The sequence below is a fragment of the Cavia porcellus genome, unplaced genomic scaffold (assembly GCF_034190915.1).
Source record: "Cavia porcellus strain 051 isolate PalLab524CR breed Dunkin Hartley unplaced genomic scaffold, mCavPor4.1 scaffold_10, whole genome shotgun sequence".
Classification (NCBI taxonomy): Eukaryota; Metazoa; Chordata; class Mammalia; order Rodentia; family Caviidae; genus Cavia; species Cavia porcellus.
The window spans coordinates 62,776,136-62,794,516 of NW_026947493.1; the positions used below are offsets into that span (position 1 = coordinate 62,776,136).

At 33.5% G+C, this 18,381-nt stretch overlaps 1 long non-coding RNA gene across 1 annotated transcript in view; it reads left to right on the plus strand.

Moving 5' to 3' along the window:
• LOC101788745 (uncharacterized) overlaps positions 1–17,459 on the plus strand; it is a 93,178-nt gene extending 75,719 nt beyond the window's left edge. Inside the window, exon 8 of the long non-coding RNA XR_010050212.1 lies at positions 16,989–17,459. This is a non-coding gene — a long non-coding RNA (uncharacterized LOC101788745). The remainder of the gene's footprint in view (positions 1–16,988) is intronic.
• The last annotated feature ends 922 nt before the right edge of the window (positions 17,460–18,381 follow it).

Genomic DNA, 18,381 nt, shown 5'->3' on the forward strand with positions numbered 1-18,381 from the left:
AGTTTCAAATGTACAGATACAGATCGAGATATATCACTAATTAGATTTTATACTTTGCAGGACTCCAAAATAGTTGCTTGACTAAGGTATTTTTGCATAGTATTCATGTCATAAATACAATGATAAAATATAATTATATCATGAGTTCCAGAGTTTATATTTAAAGTTTTAATTTTGAGACTTAATAAATGAAATCCTCTCTTATAAAAATAGATTTTCCACATCATAAACAGTAGTACACTTTCTGTGAGATTTTGAAAGAGTAAGCCCCTTTGCAGGAGAAATCACCTGAGGGAGAGAGAGAAGACAAGGACAGCATGGCTTCCTATGGAGAAGGAGTGCTTCACTAAAGGGGGACAGAGTATGAAGCTACAAAGAGCCACCCCTCCACTAATTCAGCCCACTGAAAAGGATCAGAGTCAACAATGAAGAATTCCAGGTTCTTACAGAAAATGAACACTAACCAGCAGCGTGCTTCATGAAAAAAGATGTTGTTATGGTTGATTCATTTTGTCAACTCCAGAAGTTTAGAACTAAAAGATTCAGCAGCAGGCCAGGGTCTTCAATTTGTAAATGTCCTCATCCTGTTCAAGAAGAGGTCATACACATGGTGTGAGTGTTACACTCCCCCAGCACTGGTAGCCAGGTTACAATGTAATGAAGGAAAGGAGATTCATTCCCCTACTTTTGTTCTTGCTGCTTTTGCTGTCTCCTGCCACCTTGAACTTTTTTCTCTGTGTCATGCTACACTGCCTTGGAGCCAGGTGATTATGAACTGAAACCTTCATAAACCGTGAGCGAAATAAACCTTTCCTTCCTTACTTTTGGATGTCAGGTATTTTGTTCAGAAACACAAGCAAAGTAACCAAGACAGATGCTAAATTTTGGCATTTAAGGAAATTTCTGTCAGATTATCAACTTATCATTTAGATAATGGAATATTGGCTTCAATTGCTGTATGTGACAAAAAAGAGTTTTGAAAAAGGTATTGAACAGTAGGAAGGGCAAAAATCTTGTTTCCAGAGTTATCACATTAAAAAACACAATAGTTCCAATTTAAGTTTAAAAAAAAAAAATATGAGATATGCTAAAGAGCAAAGCCATGCAAATGACCATCATTTATTTTAAGACAAAAGAAAACAGAAAAATAAAAACAATTGACCAAAATTGTCCCAAAGGAAGTTTAGACATTTGACTTATTAGAAAAAGATTTTAAATCAGCTATCTAGAATTATACGTAAAGAGCTAAAAGAAATCAAGCGATTTCCAAACATATAGAGAACATTAATACAGACAGAAACCATGTAAAAATTCTGGTGTTTAAAACTCTAATAATTTGCAGGAAAAGTTCTCTACAGGAGTTCAACATCAACAGTATTGTGATGGAGGAAAAAAGAAATGGTTATTTGAAGATATTTGAGTTAAAATTAACACAATAGACATATAGGAAATAAAAAGAATGAAGAATATATAATTGATTCTCAATAACTAAGTAGCTACTAATCATACCAAGTGTGTTATGGGAGTATAAGAAGTAAAATGAGGTAAAACCAGAAAGAATGAAGAACTAATCTCTTAGACCACGACAAATTTAAAGAAATGAATGTGTCTACACATCTGTAAATCTCTATACACTCCAGATAAGATAAACTCAGAGAGATATACAAGGAGATATACCACAACCACACCATCAAAATCAAATTTAGAAAGATTTGAATGGTCTCATACAAGGGATTTACTATGAGGTTAACCTATTTATCATGAAAAAACACAGAGGCCTGGCAATAGGATATCATGTAAAGTGTTGAAAGAAATAAATTATATGTTTATGTGTATCTATTTCCATATCTATATATCCATATATCAAGGATCATAAATGAAACATCAAGAGAACAAAAAAAAAATTTTAAACACTATATCCCCATTACATAGCTCAATTTACTAGGGTCATTCTATAGTAAATATCAAATATTTGTTGGAAAAAAACATTAATTTCTACTATGCTACAGAATTCCAAAGGGTTTATTTGTCCCTTTTTGAAGACTTCTAGTAAGTATAATTTGTCCTTTTTTTTTTCTGATTCTACTTTTACCCCAACAACTGTTATTACTGGTTATTTTTTCAATAATCTCTTGTCTTTCATATAATCTTCATTACTAACTTTAAAGGATATCTGTTGTTATTAAAAACATGCTAAATTTAAATTGTCTGCATTCAGAAAAAAATATTTCCTCAAATAATGTGCACCATTTTCCTTTCTTTTGGCAACTTTATGCCAATATTATATTCAATCATTACAATACCTACATATATACTAATACTTATATCAATTATGTGTTATATCACCTTAATTTATCCATGCAATCATTTTTGTGCAATAGTTAAATAATTTGACAAATATACAATAATAATTTCCCTGAGAGGCATTCCAAACCTCATATATGCATTTAACAGGATAAGCCAGGGATAGTAAAATAGGACAAGTGATTGCATAATTGAAGAACATATAGGTGGTTGAAATTTATAATTGTTTGACAAAAGAAACTTATCTGAGACACTGAAATTCAGAGTTCCAATGTTGCTGTCTTATTTTCATTATATTTTCCCATGAAATTTAATATAATGAGCTATGTCTTCTACTTCTTCCATTCTTGTGTGTCAGCATCTATTAAAGCCAGTAGCTTTTGGTATTCAGTGACTTCTTAATGTTAATACCTCATAAAAATCATTCAATTAACATAGATGTTTATCTCTATAGTACTTGACACTAATAGACACTTCAAATTCTAGCTACTCTGCTTTGTTTCGATTTAATAAAATATCTTTCATGTTTTCATCCTCATTTTGAATTCTTAGTGTAGATTTTTCTAAAAGTTTTGTCTTTAGAATTTCCTTTCTTCTCAGCTCTCCTCTCATACTCTTACGTTGGCTTCTTTTCTTGATTTTCTCTGCCTTAGCAATTTACTCTTCTAATGTCAGCTACACTTTCTAAGTGCTTTTACCAGATATCTCTTGTCCAAATCTGTCGTCTGACAACTACATACTAATAACTGCTTTTCTGACCTTTACACTTGGATGCCCTTCCAGAGTTTCAATCAAACTTAACATTTACAAAAGCCTAGTAATCAGTTCTCTTCTCAAATTTGTTCCCCTTCTTGAATTTTTGCAACATTTCTTTTAGTGGTTCCTGTATTCTTTCAAACTGAGTAAGACTAAACCTTTAATCATTTCTGTTTTCTTTTACTTCATGTCCTTTCTCAATGCCCCAATTTTTGATCCATTTTAGAAAAACTCTTGCCAATGTCCTTGTAGCTCTTAAAACTAGTTATTTTTCTTCACATCACCCTTTGATTTTCCACTTAAACTATTACAACACAGTGTGTGTTTAGCAGACCTTACTTATGGAAAGCATAATCCAAATTGTGTCATAGAAATGGTTTATAATATTAAAACAATAACAGCTTCCCAGACAAGTTACAGCCATAGGAAAGACGTATTTTCTATTCTGGCCTCAGTGTCCTCTTACTCAGCTATGATACATTTATTAAAACTGAGCAATTAACATTGGCAAACTATCATTAACCAAAGTACAGAACTTTAATTTACGGTTTCATTCTGGGATCCAGTGCATGGTCCTACATTGCAGTTTCTCATTATATGTACTTAGCCTCCTCCAGCTTGAAAGGTTTGTGAATTTTTCTTCCGTGACCATGATTATAAAAAGTGACTGTGGAATCCTGGGAACTGGGCAGCTAGAGGTGAGTGTCCGTGCACCATCCAGAGACCCGGGAGTTTGGGATCATTGCTCCCACCAGTCAAGGAGCTTCCCAGCTTCCTGCTACACTTGACTGGCTCCTCAGGTCTTGGGCTTGCCTGCACCAACTTCCCAGCTTCCTGCTTTGCTCGGCCAGCTCTAGGGATCTTGGGCCTGCCTGCTCCCTCAATTCTGGAAACTGGGTGGCCGAAGATGACTGTTCCTGCACCATTCTGAGCCCCAGGAGTTTAAGATCATTGCTCTCACCCGCCAAGGAACTTCCCAGCATCCTGCCAAACTTGACCAGCTCTGCAGGTCTTGGTCCTGCCTGCCCCACTCCCAGTAACCCTCTATCAATCCTGGGAACTAGGAGGCCAGAGTACCAGGAGTTGAGGGCATAGAAGACGATTTCCAACAGGCACAGGGGAAGCCTTGAAACAACACTTGAAACACAGAAATATAGGAAAATGACCAAACAAAAGACCAAAAAACAATCTCAAACATGCAGCCCATCCCCAGAAACTTTAGGAGCTATGTACATAAAAGAAAATATATGAAATACATCTGAAATACCTGAAATAATAGCAACAGAAATAAAGAAGCAAATCTGGGAAGCTTTGAAGGAATTCAAACTAGAAATAATCTCCCAGATAGAAGAAGAAATGATAAAAGAAATGAAAGAGATGCTGAACACATCTAAAGAAGACATAGTTAAAAAATAAGAGGAACAAAACAAAAAGATTGAATCCCTGGATGAACAATATAAGAAACAAACAGAACACATGAAGCAGATTCAAAGAGATATACAGGAAATCAAAAATTCCATTGAAAGTTGTCAAAACCACCTCAATGAAAGTGAAGATAGAATTTCAGACCTCAAAGACAAGATGCAGCTTGTGGCGGAAGAACAGGAAAGATCTTTTAAAAATAACAAGGAATCAGGAAATAGCAATTCAACAGCTGCAAGGTGATGCAAAGAAAAACAACATAAGTTTGATAGAAATAAATGAAAAAAGAAGGGGACAAAATGCAGCATATCAAGAAGATATTTAAAGAAGTATTAGCTGAAAATTTCCCAAACATGAGAATGGAAACTGACATCAGGATCACTGCAGCCTATAGAACTCCAAATAGTCATAACCAAAATAAAACTACACCCAGACATATAATAATCACCATCCTAGAAATCCAACATAAAAATAGAATATTAAAAGCTGTCAAAAAGAGAAGACAGATCACCTATAAAGGAAAACCTATCAGAATCACAGCAAACTTCTCAGCACAAATAATAAAGTCAAGAAGAGCATGGAGTGTAGTATTACAGATCCTCAAGGAAAATGATTTCCAACCTAGACTGATGTGCCCTGAAAAACTGTCCTTTAAAATTGATGAAGAAATAAGATACTTCCATGACAAAGTAAAACTGAATAACTTCATGATCACCAAGCCAACCCTGCAAAGGATATTGAAAGACACTTTAGATACACTTAGGAAAAAACCACTAAGCTATGCAGACAATTAAACAGAACAGAAAGATGAAGATACAACAGCAGAAAGATAACATGTCAACAATAAACCAAAATATAACAGCCACAACCATTAATGTAAATGGTCTCAATTCAACAATTAAAAGTAACAATGGCAGTCTGGATCAAGAAACAACAGTCAACCAACCATATGCTATCTACACGAAACCCATCTAGCCCAAAAGATACTCACAGACTGAAAGTCAAAGGATGAAAACAATACTTCATGCAACAGGAACCCCAGAAAAGTGGGGGTAGCTATTCTGTTTGCAGACAATGTGAACTTCAAACCAAGAATGATCAGAAGAGATAAAGATCGTTACATGCTGGTTAGGGGAAAACTTCAAGAGGAATAGATAACTATCTTAAATATATCTGCACCAAATACAGAACACCCAGTTATATAAAGCCAGTATTAATAGAAATGAAAAATCAAATTAGCAATAACACAATTGTAACAGGTGACCTTAACACACCATTGTCACCAAGGGACATATCAACCAGACAGAAAATCAGCAAAGAAATAACAAAACTAAATCACACCTGTGAAAAAATGCACTTGATAGACATATACAGAGTGTTCCATCCAACAACATCAGAATACACATTCTTCTCAGCAGTGCATAGGACATTCTCTAAAATAAACCGTATACTATACCACAGAACATATTTAAGTAAATGCAAAAGAGTTGAAATTATCCCATACATGTTATCGGATAATTGGACCATGAAATTAGAAATTAGTGATAAAAGAAATTGCAAAAATTCAACAAACACATGGAAATTGAATAACACAGTCTTGAGTAATCAGTGGGTCACCAGGGAAATTAAAGGAGAAATTAAACAATACCTACAAGCATACAAAAATATAGATAATAACTTACCAGAATCTGTGGGATGCATTGAAAGTGGTCCTCAGAGGAAAATTCATTGCACTGAGTTCCCACATTAGGAAAACAGAAGGAAAACAAATAAATAACCTGATGCTATACTTCAGACATATAGAAAAAGAAGATCAAGTAAATTCCAAAGCCAAAAGAAGGGAGGAAATTATAAAAATCAGAGCAGAAATCAATACAATAGAGACTAAGAAAACAATCCAAAGAATCAACGAATCAAAGAGTTGGTCCTTTGAAAGAATAAATAAAATCAATAAGCCCCTAGCCAACCTTATTTCAAAAGGGGAGAAAAAGCTCAAATTTATGCAATAAGGAATGAATAAGATGAAATCACTACAGACTCTGTAGAAATACAGAAAAACATCAACACCTATTTCTAAAACCTCTATTCTCATAGGTTTGATAACACAGAAGACATAGACAGATTCCTAGAAACATATGAAGTATGAAAGCTAGGTTAAGAAGATGTAAAACTGCCGAATAACCCAATTTCTATTAATGAAATTGAAAATGTAATTAAGTCCTCACCTACAAAGAAGAGCCCAGGCCCAGATAGATTCACTGAGGATTTCTACAAGAAATACAAAGAAGACTTACTGCTGACACTCCTCAAACTCTTCAATGAAATCGAAAGGGAAGCAATCCTTCCTAAGTCATTCCTGGAGGCAAATATTACTCTAGTACCAAAACCTGAGAAAGACCCAACTGAAAAAGAGAACTACAGACCAATCTCCCTAATGAACATAGATGCAAAAATCCTCAATAAAATATTGACAAGTAGGATGCAGCAAATCATCAAGAAGTTTATATACCATGACCAAGTGGGATTCATCCCAGGCATGCAGGGATGGTTCAACATACGTAAATCAATAAATGTAATCCACCATATCAATAAAGCCAAATGTAAGAATCATATGATTGTTTATATAGATGCAGAAAAAGCCTTTGATAAGGTCTATCATTCATTCATGATAAGAACCTTACAGATAATTCGAATAGATTGTCTTTACCTCAATATCATAGAAGCCATCTATGACAAACCAACAGCCAGTATCATACTAAGTGGCAAAAAATGAAGGCTTTTACCTTAAAGTCAGGCACAAGTCAAGGATGTCCCTTATCACTGCTCCTATTTAATATAGGACTGGAAATGCTGGCCAGAACTATTAGACATAGAGAGAAATAAAAATGATAAAAATATGAAAAGAGTAATTTAAATTATCAGTGTTTGAGGAAGACATGATACTTTACATAGAAGACTCCCAAAACCCCATGGAAATTCTCCTAGATATAATAAATAAATTCAGCAATGTAGCTGGATATGAAATCAATACTCAATCAACAGCATTCATATATACTAACAACAAAATCACAGAGAGCAAAAAGAGAAGCTACATCCTTAACACTAGCATCCAAAAAAATGAAATACTTAGGCATTATTGTCACAAAAATGTGAAAGATCTATATAGGGAAAATTATAATACCCTGAAAAAAGAAATCAAAGAGGATTTCACAAAATGAAAAGACATACCTTGCTCATGGATAGGAAGAGTAAATATTATGAAAATGGAATTCTCCCCAAGCTGTTACACAGATTCAATGCAATCCCAATAAAAGTACCATCAACATACCTTATAGATCTAGAGAAATACATTCTACATTCATATGGATCCAGAAGAGACCTAGAATAGCAAAGACAGTTCTAAGCAGCAAAGGCAAGGCAGAAGGCATCACAATCCCTGACTTGAAGTTATACTACAAAGCAACTGTAGTAAAATCAACATGGTACTGGAATCAGAACAGAGCCAAAGATCAATGGAATAGATTAGAAGGTACAACCACAACTACAAACACACTCAACCACCTTATTTTTGATAAAGGGGTCAAACAAGTTCCCTGGAAGAATGACAGTCTCTTTAATAAATGGTGTTGGAAAAACTGGCTCTCCATCTGCCGAAAACTAAAACTAGACCCATGCCTATCACCATATACTAAATTAAAATCTAGATGGATCAAAGATCTGAATAGCAAAACAGAAACACTAAATATATTGAAATACAAATTGGGTAAAAACCTTGAAGATGTAGGGATAGGTAGAGAATTCATGAACAGAAATCAAACTGTATGGAAATACTTCCCAGTATCAATAACTGGTATCACAACTTATTAAAAAGTTTCTGCATGTTCAAAGAAATCTCCAGCATAGTAAAAAGAAAAACCACACACTAGGAAAAAATATCTTAGTGAACTGTCCCTCAGACAAAGTAGTTTTGTCTAAAACATATAAAGAATTTTTTTAAAAAAGCGAAATTCAAAGACCCAATCCAAAATGGGCTTCTGAGATGAATACACAGTTCTCAGATGAAGAAATACAAATGGCAAATAAATACATGAAAAAATGTTCATCATCATTACTCATCAGAGAAATGCAAATTAAAACCACGCTGAGATTCCATCTCACTCCTGAAAGAATGGCCAGGATCAAGAAAGCTATCAACAAATGCTGGAGAGGATATGGGGAAAAAGGAACTCTCCTGCACTGTTGGTGGGAGTGTAGACTGGTGCAACCATTGTGAAGGTCAGTCTGGAGATTTCTCAAAAGCTGGGATTGGAAGTCCCATTTGTTCCAGCTATTCCACTTCTAGGCATAAATTGTTCTGTTCTGATCTGTTTTGTTATGTCCTCTTTTATCTTAATCTTTTTTTAAATAAAAATAGTAAAAGTTACTCTTAGAAAAAAATTGACTGTTATCTCAGCACTGTGGAAGACTGAGCCAAGAGGATTGTAAGTTTAAGCAAAACTGGGGCAGTTAAGTGACTTAGAGGGATTGTATCTACAAAAATAAAAAGATGAAGAAGAAAGAAGAAGGAAGGAGAAGAAGGAGAAAGAAGAGGAGGAAAAAGAGGAGGAGGAAAAGGAAGAAAAAAGGGTTATAACTTAGTGTGAAAGTCCTTGGTTCAATCCCATGTGTGTGTGGGGGGGGGATAATTTGAATAAATATCTTTCAATTCAAACTAGCTTGATTGTTATATTTATGATTAAATGGAGACAAGTTGTATTTTTTCTGAAGAATTTTTCATCTAATTATGGTAATTGTCCTTATCACATCATATGTGAAAGTTCATATTAGCGTTGTTCCTCACTGAAATTTTCTTATTGCTGACTTTTAATGTTTATCACATGTGTAATTTACAGATAGTTTGTTTTTGTTTTAGTGTCTTTTGCAATGCAAATATTGCACTTTTAGATAAAGTTCAATGCATGTATATTTTTCTCTTTTTGGAATTGTTCATCTCATGTTGCATCCTAGAAAACAAAACAACATAATATCCAAATTTGAATAGATTTTCTTCTGTGACTTCTTCAAAAAAATTGCATGATTTTGCATTTAGATGTTTGATTAATTTTAAGTTATTTTTTAAAAGTTTTGAGACATGTCTCAAGATTCATATTTTCTTTTTGAGAATTCAGTTTAGGTAAAAAGATTAACTATTTTTGCGTCTTTCTCAAAAATCATTTGACTATATTTGTGAAATCAATTTCTCCTTCCTTTTGGTTTTATTTTTGTTTGTTTGTTTTGCTGCAGAATCTCTCTATGTAGTTCTCTATGACCGTGAGCTCACTGTATAGTCCAATCTGGCCATAATCTCCTAATAATTCTCCTGTCTTGGCCTCCAAAGTGCTAAGAGTACAGACAAGCATCATCAAACCCAACTTTCTACTTTAATTTTAAACCTCTGTAAGTCTATGTTTTTTCCAGGCATTATTTAGTAAGTTGTTAGGCATTTATTCAACATGACAATTTTATCTTTTATTTACCTATAGATATTCACATTTTAATGCTAATTGTGTTGGATTAAAATTTGATATATTTCTGTTTTATTTTCATAACTTTTCCTCCTTTTTATGTCTTCTCCAGATTTCCCTGAAAATGTTTTATGATACAGTTCTCTCTTCCACTGAATTTATTTATTTCTCTTTTTACAATATTTTACTCAACCACTTGTGTTGGTACTGGTATAAAATATAGCACATTTCTGAATAAATAAATATTCTACTTTACATGGTTTTTAGGAATTGTTACAAAAATTAAAAATATTCAAGCACTCAGTAAAATGATGTTTCCGATTGTTTGACATTTCTAAAAATGTAAATATGACTAGACTATAAAAAATTGAAGACACCATTTAAGAGTATTAAGAAAATATTAGAAGAATAAAATGAAGTGGGAAGAAATATGATCCTTTTCAATGTAAAAAGGCATCACCAGAAAGAGAAAAACTTAGAAGTGGCAACTGAAAATATCACAAGTCACATGGAATTGTTAATTGTGAACCAACCACAAGCTATAGTCAGTGTGGAAACCCCAAAATTATACAGACACCTGCAAAAAGAGACTTGAGACATGAATACCTACACTAAGCAATGAAGCTGCAGGTTACTTTATATAAATTTATATGTATGAGTATATAAATAAAATTAGTATAAATATTCATAATAAGAATTATTAACAATTACATTTTTTGTTCTCATTCAGCCAGACAAAGGTCTTTATGAACACAGGCTGTTTATAACTAATTTTGCTATTGCTGAGTATCTAAAGTCATCCAGTGCACTAACACTGATTAGTAAAACAACACGAGACTGATTAAACAACATAGAGGAGTTAGCAGGAAGTAAAAAGCATTCCAGCTTAAGAGGTTATAAAGAACAGACAATGGGAAAGTGACTGATATGTTACATAAAAGGAAAAATTCTGCTTTGTTTCTTACTTTTTATTTTAGCAACAAAAGTGTCAGAAACTGTGCTTGTTTATTGATTTTCAAAGGGTTAGGAAGAATGTGAGAGAACTGGCGAATGCTGCAAACAGTGTTTCTACAGGCTGTTCTTCCTGAAGAACATGTATTTATTCTAAAATTCCATGTGAAGCAATATTACTTCTTAACTATTTTGTCTCCAGAAACTCTTCACTTTCCACACCCAGAGGAAATACGAGTGTGAATTGCTAATACAAAATTGACTGTTGGGACTTTTCCCCCTCTGTCCTATCTGACAACTTCACTAAACACAGGTCAGCACCATCGTAGCTGACCAAAGCTTCCGGATTACTGTGTCCATCCATTTATGAGTCCTAGCAACGTTTAAGATGTTTTCCTTGGATCACTATAGTGAGCTAATAAAGGTTGATGTGATAATCTTTTCCTGTAGAAGAGCATACGGAAGATATTTTTGTTTCTACGGTTCAGTTTACCACAAAAATATTTTGTAAAGTTTAGTTATGATGGATATCCCAGGCCAGGCCATGTTTTTAGGTATATAATTCCTAGATTCAGAAAAATAAAACAAAAACAAACAAACAAATAAATGATGGTTCAAAGTTATTATTTCCTTCCAAGTTGAGTATAACAAAATTAGTGAGATAAGATGTTTATTGGAGCGAAGAAGCACACCGACATTTTGTCCCTATCCATTTATGGAGAAAATAGTAGTTTTAATCAGTGAAATAATAGCAAATAGCCCTGGAGTTAATTCCTGGTTTCCTGAAGGCCTTAGGACATAAAGATAGCAATAACGCGATTTAGGGTAGGAGCTGGTCACAGAGAGTTAGGAAACAATATGATTCATATGGGGCTTGCATCATAGGGTACTGGGTACTGGTCAGTCCGAAGATAAAACAGTCAAATGGCCAGTTGGTCAATCAATCAGTCACACTTATTTGATAGTGCTCTGGTAAATCACAGGCACATCATGGCTTTATCAGTCTCTCAGGAGGTCAGTACTTCATAGGTACGGTCACATGTTAACCCCATTAAAGAAATTTACACCAACTGCAGGAAAATGTCTTTTCTTTGCTGATTTTATTCTGCTCTGTGTTTTGATCTATACACCATAAGTGCAATGGCTTTCATTATGTTCACTGAGTCTTCTTGCAAAGTACTCAAGTATAAGGGGTGTTCGAGGGACCTCCAGATGGTGTTAAATGTGAAGAGAGTTTAGTGTGGAGACTGCTGCAGTTGGGCAACCATTATCTTGCAATTGATTAACTCCTTCAATATTCTATCATAAGTTATTATCAGATATTTAGTAACTCTGGATAGTTGTATTTATACAGAAGTCTATGCATAAATTCTTCTTGTAAAATTAGAATTACTTCAAAGAACAAATTTAACAGAGTATCTTTGATGCGTTAGTGATATGGTTCCTATAAACTGATGAAATACATGGCCCTCTGTTTTATTAGAAAATATAGCTGTAGCCCAAAGCAGTTATAATACAATTTTTTTTCCTCTTTTCTAAGTTGTACGAATGGTAGGAAAAGAAACATGTTTATTTGTGAGGTTTTTATTGAGGAAACAAACACATAATACATTTCAGCTTTCATAACATTTTGTCACCACCTAATTATGTGTTACTTTTTGATTGCACATAAGGAGGAAAGTTTTTCATTGTTCATATAAAAAGGAGTAAGTGCCAAGGGCAGACTTTTGATGTTGATGCATTCGCAGAGTCTCAGTTAATCTGGTTTTAAGATAGATTCTCAAAGTTAATATTTCCAGTGTGCTGCTGGCTATAAAGTCCAGACAGGTGAACCAAAGAAAGAATTGCAAAGAATGAAGAAAGTATTCATTAGCTGAATTCCACTTTTATAATAAATCATCTCTATGTGTGGGACTGTTTTTAAAATTGTTCTTTGTGTATAGAAATAATTTTATTTGTTGTTTTAGGAATTGAAAAGCCACATCTCTGATATATGTTCGAAAATTCCTTTTCAAATTTAGTTCTCCCCTAGAAAAACTAGAGAGCAATTCAGATCAAAACGTATTTTTGTAGAGTACCCAAAATGTATTTTGGGTAAGAAAACAAGTCTTTATTTTCCTTGATGTGGACAAGACTCTTACTGGCTACAACCATCAGTCAATCAATGAGCAATCTGTATGTTTTTCTCTTTAATTTGCGTTGGTTGCTGGATTCTCTTGAACTTGCATTGGTTCTGCTATCTTAATACTCAGTAGACTGCTCTGGAATGGAATATAAGAGAGCTCTTAGAAGGGTGAGAACATAAGTGAGAAGTTCAATGCTTCTTCCCACAGTATGTGGACAGCATGAGCTCTTTCCGTTTCTCTTCATTTGCTTCTGTTTTCAAAGACACCTTGACACTGACTTTGCAGGGCTAAGGAATGGGTTTACACATGGCTTTTTAACTCACTGATTTTCAACACCATGTATCCTACACACCCTTTCCTGAGCTTGAGTTGTTAGAATGTCAATGTGAATAAAATCTGTAGCAGTTCTTGTGAAGTGTATGTGTGGTCACAGGTAGAATTGTAAAGCAGGTACTCAAAACAAAGACAACTTTCAATTCTCATTCTGCAATAGTTTTCTCTGTGAACTGAAACTCAGTGAATTTCCTTTACAAAAATGTGATAAGATGCATATAACAGAAAGTTCACCATTTTAACCTTTTGGAAGTATGTAAGTCTGTGGCATTAAAAGTTTCCATTTTTAAAAAAACTTGTAAACTTTGCAAATGCAATGGAACCACCCTGTCTTCCTGCAATTTATACCCTTTGGATATGTTCTTTGAGGAATGTCTCAGGTACCTCTTTTTATGGATATGATTATTTATTTGAAAAAACTCTGGGTGGTAATTCCACAGAGCTGTATAGGTCACCAAAATGCTGTACAGCTATCTTTACCACTGGTGAAGTGGGACAAATCAAACCACACAGAGTCACAGCTCTCACTGTTCAGACATGTTCTGTTTGTCTGTTTTTACCTAATGAACCTTGTCTCCATGGGCTTAAAGGAAACAATTTTCTGATGGATAATTCAGTTCAATGTTTTTCCGTATATCTAATTCAAAGCATATCATCTAAGCTCTCTTGTCAGGTTAATTCTATAGAAGAAGACTAAAATATGCAAAGTATCTGAAAACTAAGAAATTAAATAAGATTTCCATTGACATATGTAAGACAATAGTAAATCCAGGACTGGAACCCGGTCCATTTTCCACCCACGAATTGTTGTCAATCATCTTAAGAAATTTACCTGATACATTTTATACAGACAAATGAATGATTAATAGGCTAGAGGGTTTTTCTGCTAAAAGTCACACGCAGTCTAACTGTAAGGGTGCCCATCGGTTGATTTGTTTGGCCAAGTTCAATCAAATCTTACAAAATGGCCCACCATTTAAATGGCATGTCTTCTCATATCTTGTTAACAGACAGAAATTTCACTTCTACATCATACTTCAGAAAATATCTTGGGCTTGCGTTTAGATACCTCTCCAAACCATTTTGCTATTTTAATGCCTCTTATGTCCTTAATATGCACTTGCAGCCAAAATTAGAAGATGATGCAGAATGTTTTCTGTTTATTCATTATGAAATGATGATCAAAAAGTCTATCTATCTGTGTCTATGGCCTAAAATGTAAATTGATGGAACATTTTCAGAAATACACTAACTTCTGTGCCCCAAACTGAAACACTATAGCGAGTCTTTGTGAAGAGGTAGCCTTGGCACTAGATCAAATGCACCACCAAGTCATTCTCAGTTTAGGACAGCAAACTTGATTATTAGCATCTTCAATGATATAAATTAACTGCAGCCTAAGCTTCCTCATACCACTACGGTGTCTGTCTTCCCTTCTAATTTGGACCCTAAGGATTTCTAGTTTGAGTGTTTACACATTATACTGAATGATATTTTCTCTGCAATAGTTGGCATTTGTTAGGTATATTATATTGCCAGATTTCTTGTAACATATCTCTTTTTGAATGGAAATTTTTCTGATACAACTTGAGATCTAAACTTGCTTTGTGTTTTGCATAGTCAAATTACCTACATTCTTCTCATTTTAGTGATGTGTATGATCATGTGTAAATATTAACAAGAATGTAAAATAGTACATCAATACGCTATAAATATTGTCAAATTTTCATACCTTTTCTCAATATTTTCCAGTGTGTTCCTAAAATTGTGCAGTTTTGAATACTTTTTTCCACCCATATACTCCTAGGTTTATTCACTTTTTAATTTAATCATTAGTTTGCTAATTGTTTATTAAGAACTTTCTGTATTCTGTGCATTCTAATTGTACAGGGAATCCAAAGATTTTTTTTTAAAAAATAATTTCACATTCATTAACTAAAATATGAGTATAAATATGTATTTTAATATTTGTGTAGTTTAGATTTCAGATTTTTATTTTTATTAGTATATTCTTGCAGAAAAGTTGGTGCACTTATATAACAAATCTTGATTCTTTTTATCACTTTCATCTCTGTTCTTTCCTCCTTTTCTGCAATTCCTGGTTTTGCATTTTTATTGCAGCTATTTTCTTATTTAACTGATCACTTTCCAACATTAAAAATTAGCATGGCATGATAGTGCTGTTACTCTGTAATCAATTATTATTAAACAGGTTATATAATGCACTTGGTTACTTGTAGTAAATATAGATAGTGATAAAGGTGTATATCAGAGTATACATGATATAACAAAATAAGATGATAAATCAGTCAAATTCATCAGAAGATAAATCAATGTGTGTGTACATGCAACAAATTTCAAGATGTGCATTCTTATAGTTAAGGAATCAGACAAGCACTTTTGCACTATAAGGAGTTTTTTAAATGATAATGATAATGATAAAAGCAACTACCATCTAGGTCTACTTTTAATCACTATCTTTTATCACAAAGTCATTTTTGGCCTGGTGTGCATATAGTCATATGTCTTGCTGCATCTGAAATAACAAAATTGGCATATGCTTTTGTTTTTTCTGTTTTGTGGTTATTTTTAAAGGTGAAGTTTTGATCACATTGAGTCCCTTGACTGGAGTTCTTTCAAATTGACCTAGACTAACAATTCAATATTTCTTACATGCTGTCACATGTTTATGTCAATATCTACCATGAATCCTGGTGCTTCCTATATTTTTATATATTTTGACCAACAAAGAAGATCTGTAGGATCATTTTAGTTCTGTAACTGAACATTTTTATCACATACTTTTATATTTTTGCACATTTTACCAAATAAATTTTCATTTATCTACACTTGCATACTTAAAAATTTACAAAGTAAGATGAAACATAACAATATAGACAAAAATTAAATAGTATAAGCATTGCACTGCATCATGAGAAAAAAAAAAAAAAGGTTTGGTTCACAGATGGTGAGCTGCAGGAAATAACATTGCATTCCAGTTCTCCACAGGCTTCACTGCTAAACAACAAGAAAACTAAGATATTAGAATAGTGCATAAAATGAGATTATATTCTACACTCAGACATGCAGGGACACCTAACAGACATCTGGTACCAGATTTTCATTGCTAATCCTTGGCAAGGATAGCTGTGAACTTTTGAGTGAGCCTTTGATAACAAATTCCACCGAGATAAAATGCACTGTAAAATGCAAGATAGACTGCTTTAGAATTTTATTTTCCCTTCAAAGAAGTGTTTACTGTATCAAAAAATCATTGCTTCTAGTGTTAAAGAATAATGTTTTCAAAAGTACAAATCAACAAGCTCTACACTTCCAAAGTTTTTTTCAAAGAGTATCTGATGAAACATACTATGTAAGATAAAGAAACTAAAATATTAATTGAAAAAAATCATTGAAGACTGAGTAATTTTGATATAAATTTGATTAGATTTCTGACGGCATTATTACAAGGCCCAGCTTTAAACTTAAGGACCTCATTTTTTGTGAGATTTGTAACATAATAGTCTGTAAAATGCTATCTGATGTTAATATCAGATGAAATACTAGGATTAATTTTTTTCTGATTTTACAGGTATATAAGAGAACATTCTAACGTGGACAACAAGTTTCAGAAAAGACAGACCGGCATAAAATTCTGGCTCCACTTCTTGCCGATGGTAGCTACAGTAATATGCCATCTTTGCCCCTCTTAGATTTCTCATTAGTAAAATAAAATTAGGGGTAACTGTGAATAATTGCTATAAAGTTTAAATAGGTTAACATCTATAGTCACCTAGTGAATAATCCTCTTGTACAGAAGCCCGTGTACTATTTTCATATTGGTTATTTGTGTTGTGATAACATGACAAGTGAGAAAAAGTGGGCTGGAGATGGAGTGGGGACAGCCAGACCCAAGCCTCTCTCTGAGAGTCAGCACCATTCGCAGACTGTGGAGGGAGAAAACAAGGTCTCACTAGGAAGCGATCCCCACCTGAAACCATATCATTTGCATTGTTTTCTGGGGTTCAGTTTTATTCCGTTTTGTTTGATTTTGTAAACTCTGATGGCATGAGCAGCTATTTAAAACATATCAAGATATATTATGGCAGCCATTTTAGATTTACTATTTATTTTGAAGTCCTTTATTGTATTCATTGTTTTGTTTTTATTGTTCTATTCTGTTCACTTTTTCCTATGTCTGAAGGGTCCTGCAACTATTTTGAAGACAACAAATGGTATGGTAACTATTGTTGATTTCGTAAGGTTTGAAGTCCTATTCACATATGCTTATTTATTTTGATTGGCTTTATTCTGTTTTATTGTCCTTGGTTTTATTCTTTTTAACATTAAACAAAGAGAGAAATGAGAAAAAAGATCATGTCAGTGTATGTTTTTCAGATACATTATTTTTCTGTACCCTGTGGTAAAAGGTATCTCTATTATTGTTAGAATTAGTTGAAGTATATAAAATTTGACAGCATTATCTGGGGATAGTAAAAGGACTAAATTTAAAGAAAACATTATTCATTATTCTTAATCTTGCTAAAGGCTATCAAATTCTTCTAGGGAAAGCTACAATTGTTTCTTTCCATTTGTGATAGACTCTACATAATGGCTCCTGATGTAGGTCAGAAGGATATAAAATCTACAGATAGTAAACTCCTTTAATTTTATTCTGTATCTAATTCTATATAGTTAATTGTATTTCATCATGTAAGTAGCTTAACCAGTGCTTCAGAAAGATTATAGGAAACATCATACATCACACATAAATAAATCCTAAGAATACAGCAACAATAATCCTGCAAAACATATGAATATTTTGATGAGCTACTGACCTTATATTTATCAAAAGAATGTTTCAGTGGAATGGTGTGCATTTCTGAGTGTTAATTTATATGTGTCTACATGGCTGAGCCATGTGGTGCCCACTTATTTAGTGGAATATTAGTCTTGGTATTTCAGTAAGGATATTTCCTCAGTAG